This window comes from Sinocyclocheilus anshuiensis, unplaced genomic scaffold, assembly GCF_001515605.1.
Source record: "Sinocyclocheilus anshuiensis isolate Anshui unplaced genomic scaffold, SAMN03320099.WGS_v1.1 scaffold38, whole genome shotgun sequence".
Classification (NCBI taxonomy): Eukaryota; Metazoa; Chordata; class Actinopteri; order Cypriniformes; family Cyprinidae; genus Sinocyclocheilus; species Sinocyclocheilus anshuiensis.
The window spans coordinates 159,735-166,195 of NW_015544213.1; positions in this window are offsets into that span (position 1 = coordinate 159,735).

Genomic DNA, 6,461 nt, shown 5'->3' on the forward strand with positions numbered 1-6,461 from the left:
GTGCAACTTATAACATCCAAGTGAAAGATATAACACCAACATGTCAGAAAAAATAAAAATAAAAAACAGAATCACCGACTTGGAAAAAGAATCACCCCCCTCCTAAAAATGACTTGTAAACTCAATTAGGTATAGCTAATCACATTCTCAATGGCACACAAAGCCATTTGACTTTCAACTGTGATCAGCTGTGGTCATTTTGATTAGCTCAACATGAAAAGTAGTCCTTGGTAGTGCAAACTGAAGCAAACAATCAGCTATGGGTGGCAAGGCACTGTCAAAAGATCTCCAGGATAAAGTTGTAGACAGACACAAGTCAGGAGATGGACAAAAAAAAAATTCAAAGGTTTTATCAATACTTAGAAGCACAATAAAGTTTATTATTAAGAAGTGGAAGGTATTTGGTCCAACACAGACCCTTCCTGGATCAGGATGTCACTCCAAACTGGATGAAAGAGCCAGGAGGAAACTGGTCAGAGAGGCGACCAAGAGGCCTACAGCAACTCTGAAGCAGTTGCAGGAATTTATGACAAAGAGTAGTCATTGTGTGCATGTGACAACAATATCACAAATTCTCCACAAAAGTGGCTTGTATGGGAGGGTTGCAAGAAAAAAGCCACTCCTCAAGAAAGGCCACATGCAGTCACTACTGAGCTTTGCCTAAACACACCTAGAACATTCTGAGGCAGATGAGTTATTTGGCATGAATTATTTGGCCTCAACACCAAAACGATATGTCTGGCGGAAATCCAATACAGCTCACCATCCAAATAACACCATTCCTAAAGCATGGAGGTGGTAATATCCTGTTATGGTGGTGTTTCTCTGCAGCAGGGATTGGAGCACTTGGAAAAATGATGGAGAAAAACACCATCAAATTCTTGAGGAAAATCTGCTGCCCTCTGCCAGAAAGTTGTCAATGGAAAGAAGGTTTTCCTTCCAACATAATGATCCAAAGCAAACAGCAAAAGTGAGCACACAGTGGTTGAAGGAGAAAAAGGTGAATGTCCTCGCATGACCTAGTTAGAGATCAGACTTAAACCCCATTGAAAATCTGTGAAATTACTTGAAGACTGCAGTCTACAAACAATTACCATCAAATTGAACTGAACTTGAGCAGTTCTGCAAAGAAGAGTGGGCAAATATGGCAAAGTCTAGATGTGCAAAGTTATTAGTTATTGGGACAAATCCCAACAGACTAAAGGCTGGAATTAAAGCAAACGGAGGTTCAACGAAACACTCACACAAGGGGGTGATCCTTTTTCCAACTCAGTAATTTTTTTTTTGTTTTTTTCTGACATGTTAGTGTTATATCTTTCACTTGGATGTTATAAGTTGCACGGAGTAAATACAGCTGGATAAAACAAAAACTGTGTCCATCTTCATTTCAGGCTACAAAACAACAAAATGTGATCATTTTAAAGGGGGCTGATTATTTTCTACTGTATTTTAATGAATTTGATTAAGCATTTTAATACTTTTACAATATTTAAATCCATTAATATTAAAAAAACATTTTTTTTAGTCTCATGCTTTACATCCAATAAATGTTGTTAGTTAGCATGGACCATTAGCCTCTGCTGGTAGATACTGTAACTACACCATGTGGCAGAAACAAGCTTTCTCTTTTGATGGACATTCAAAATTGTTTCCTTTTTTTTTTTTTTTTTGCAAGAAGCATATATGATTCATCTAGCTAAACTGATATACACCTTATGTTTCAATGTGAAAGTAAGCTATTTCTTGTGAATGTGCAGGACTTTTGATTCAGCCACTGTAGGTAAATAACTAAGAATAACAAAAAAAACAGTACATGGTAAAACTATTTGCTCTACAAACCTGTGTTTATGATTGCTATAATAAATTAAAATAATATGGTAACAAATACCAGTTTGTAACATCAAGCAGCATAGCAGACTGTTATGTACAACTGTTTTTGTACAACTAGAAAAATAACTGGAATCAGTATTTTAGTATTGAGGATATCTCTCTGGTATTACAGACATCCTTGCATCAGTAAATTGACTGTGTTTTAAGACTTTCCATACAGTAAATGTACTGTAGACAAAAAACCTCTGGACTACATAAAAATTAGACATGACTAATGACCTGAAGACTATATGACATATTAAACTGACTTTAATCCCTCATAGTCTCATTTTTAAGTAAATATCTACTCTGATTAAAAGTCTGTTCGTACTAACTTCAGTAAAGTGCATTGTCTAGAAGCCCTTTTTATCATAGACTTCAGAAGTGATCCTCCAGTTTAACCTAAAAAACAAGTGACACATATGGAGAGATCAGAATTTCAGACTGCGACAAGGAAGCAAAACAGAAGCTTTGTAATTCGACTCATTTAAATAATGCATTCAATGCACAAATTTGCATTTGCACAATATGAGTAATTACTGAGAAACCTAGGTGAGCAGATCATAATTTCAGCCTCTCCTGCTGAATGACACGCTCTCACCTCGAGGTGAAACATTCATTGAGACGCAAACCCGTGTAAGCACTCGTTTTGTACTGAGCTTTTCTTTATCTTGTTAGATAGATAATTATGCCCTAGCAGACGCTTACACATTCATGGCTGAATTCTCAAGGTCTCAGTTGCACGGTAAAAGCCCATATGCTTGGAAAGCATCTAATGAGGATCTTTCAGTCGTATTCTTCAATGTTCCACACAATACAATGTTTGACTGCAATCTGAAAACCAATTATGCTGCCGAGAGCCAGAATATGTATTTGTGCAGAGGCAGCTTGCTGAACTGAAAGTCAAAAATCACAATATGATATATTTAAATATGGTTCAATAAATCTTTGATTCAATAAATCAGAGATTTATTTGCTTTGTTTCTCAGCTTCAGGATTTGGCAACTGGGCGTCACAAGCTATAAAAAATTGGTTAAATGAATGTTGCTTTTCAGCTTTCTGTTTTCAGATTAGTTTTTAATTCCTTCTCTCTCTCTCTGTGTGTGTGTGTGTGTGTGTCTGTCTGTGTATGAGTGTGTGAGTGTGTGTGTGTGTCTGTGTGTGTGTGTGTGTGTGTGTGTGTGTGAGTGTGTGTGTGTGTGTGTGTGTCTGTGTGTGTGTGTGTGTGTGTGTGTGTGTGTGTGTGTGTGTGTGTATGTGTGTGTGTGTGTGTGTGTCTAGGTGAAGTTTTTCCTCCAAATGTTAAAGGCTGTACTACTTGTGATGGATGCATTTCTATCACACCAAGAGTCTTATTTTCTCATCAGTCCTTACGGAGTTGAAACCGCAGGTCTTTATATTATGCTGAGAGAGCAGGTCAGGGCCGTTCACTCAAACTGTGGAGGTATATTACTGCACTGTTGTTTTTCTGCACTAGCTGTTGTAAACCACTATTTTGATCACTGCTATTTGTATTTCTTTATTCCATTGGGTGAATGATCTTCAAGTCAAGTCACTGTCATGAACAATAGAGATTGTTTCAAAACAGCCTAAACAGCATTAAACAGGAAAGTAACAGAATCTATGCAAACTTAATTAATTATAGGCTAAGACAAGTCCAAATTCTGCAGTAAAGCAGCTTTAAAAGGCAATAGTCATTATTAAGCTTCAGTCAGTTCAGTGTTGATTCAGTTAAGTTCAATTACTGTGTAAAGTGTACGTCGATTATAAAAACAAGTTCAGTTCAGTAATAAGTGACTCAACTGAAGACGGTGTGGTTATTCAGCTTGAGTCGGTTCGATGTTGATTCAGTTTGGTTCAATAACAGTGTCGATGTTGCAAAACGCATCAATTATAAACAAATTCCATTCAGCTATAAAAAAGTTTTACAGAAGACAATAGTGTCATTATTCGGCTCAAGTCAGTTCAGTGTTGATTCAGTTCATTTTAATAGCTATAAAGTATATCAATTACTAAACAAGTTCAATTCCGAGATAAGCAGCTCAGCTGAAGAGAGTAGTGTCATTATTCAGCTCGAGTCAGTTCAATGTTGATTCAGTTCGATCCAATAACAGTGTCAATGTAGAAAAAGTCATCAAGTATGAACAAATTAGATTCAGTTATAAAGCAGCTCTGCAGAAAACAATTGTGTCATTATTCAGCTCAATTCAGTTCAAGTTTTGTTCTCATCCAATAGTGTCAGTGCCATCAAATTGATACTGCTGGATATTAAGTGTCTTTTTAACCCCAACTAAGCAAGCCAAATGGCAAAGAGGAACCCAAATTTTATTAGGTGACAGAAATCGAGAACAACTTTGGGAGAAATCGGTTCTCCTCTGGCCAAATCACCAGCAAACTAAACTAGAACTCTCCCTTCATTAGTAAAGCTGTCTAAACTGCCAGTTCATGATTTTGTTGATTATACCCTAGGTTAAATAATGACTGGGTTTGTGGAGCCAATGTTCTGGACTGCCAAAGAAGTCATTGAGTGACAGTGATTGAGCGGGGTTCAACTTTATGTGAGGATGTTAAAATATTACTTGTGAGACGGATGTCGAAAACAGGAAGCTGTCTTCTGGCTGTGATTATGGTGTTTGGGGAGAGGTCTCCATTACTACCATTAATCTGGCTGACACTGATATAACAATACAAGAGTCAGAGGAACGCCTGGCCAGCAGCAACACCGCTGAGATACGGCCATTAATTCACACAACTGCAGGCCACTGTCTGTAATCTTTCCACGTTCCTCTGTGTCTGTGGTGAAAGCAAAACAAACACGTCTTCAGTTTCATGGTTCATTTTAAATTAAACATACATCATCACAGAGGTATAGACAATTATTTGTGGACGCTGAGGCTGAGTGAGACTTGTGCTGTTCTAAACAACCCCAGGCAAAGTTTCTGAAAGTTATTATCACTGGCAAATAAATAATGAATTGCGATTCTGCTTGGATTAAAAAAAAAAAAGTTTTCCACTACGGTTTGGAGATGAATTAGTCTCTAAGTTGGGTGGATAGTTTGTTAGTTCACCTGTAAATGAAAACTTTCACGTCGCTCCAAACCTGTGACTGTTTCTTGCATGAAACACAGAAGAAATTTTGTAGAATTTTTCATGCTCTTTTCCAGTGAACTGAATGAACTGTCCAATGTTATTTTTTTAATTTGATTGACAAAGAAAAGCAACTGGCAACATTTTTTTTTGTCATTATTTTATTGTCTTATCTACATTTTAAACATGAATTAGATTAAGTTTTAAATACGTTCATTTATTTTTCAATTTACAAATTATTTATTGATTTATTATTTTATTCTTATTTAACTACATTTTAAAACATGATTTAAATCAACAGTTTTACATGTCTATTAATTTGTCTATTTAAAAAGTCATTTATTTAGTTCAATTTTTATGTTTGATTTATTGAAATTGATTACATATTCCTTCATTTTGTTTTCACTCTGCAATAAATCAGCTACATTACTATGTTAATATGTTTTCTCTTTCATTTTTAATTGTGGTTTCAATCCGTAGATATGCTTAAACATGTATGGTTCATCATATGCAGACTCCTGCTTTCACTGTGTCAGCCTTCATTTGAGGTTATGCAGAGTCAGTAACTGGCATAGCTAATTAGATGAGGTGAAGTTAAAGGGGTCATATGATGCGATTTCAAGTTTTCCTTTCTCTTTGGAGTGTTACAAGCTGATTGTGCATAGATAAGATCCCTGATAATGATCTTTAAAAAAGCATCATATGACCCTTTAATTATTTTTTTAGAAGTGCACAAGTTTAGGAGCTGGATTTGGAAACTCAATGATTTTTGCATGTAATTTTTGCATTAATCTAGATGTCAATGATAGTAGTTTGACAGTTGTTTAACCACATTATTATATGATTAGACTGTGGAAAGGTACAGATTCAAAGTAGCGTCTCCTGCAGATTTTATTTTCATAATTTGTCCAAATTTACTTCAGATGATCTTATAAGTCTTAAAGTCCTCACTATAACAAAAAAACACCTTTATTTATTTTGAAACTTTATTCATTTCGAAAACTGAATCAGGTATATTCAGTTTAGTGAATAAAAAATACTTCACCTTCAGACTTTATCTGCTTTTCATTAAGTTTCACCGTTGTTGTTGTTTTTTTTCTTCCTTTCAGAAGTTTGAGTCTCAAGAGATCATCTCCAGGTACTGATCTGGGAACAGGCACAGCAAAGCAGATCGCCTTGCGTGAGCCAAAATAAGATTGATTACTTTGAAAAAACAAATCCCAAGAGGCCGACCTAATCAGTTTTCCCCCCTTTGAAGCATATGTTCAAAAATGAAATATTAATCCAGTATGGCTTAAACATGTTTTTAGGTCGTCTGCAGCACATTTGATCTGATATGTTGCCAAAAACCTGCATGCATCCATATCAGCTCATGTACATGAGCTAAAACATGCAGCTTTATGCATGAATAATTCAACTCTGTTGAGAAAGAGGAAAGAGTTTACTTCACACTGCTATTAAATTATATAAAGCACTGATGCAGAATAGCTGTGATTTGCACCCAC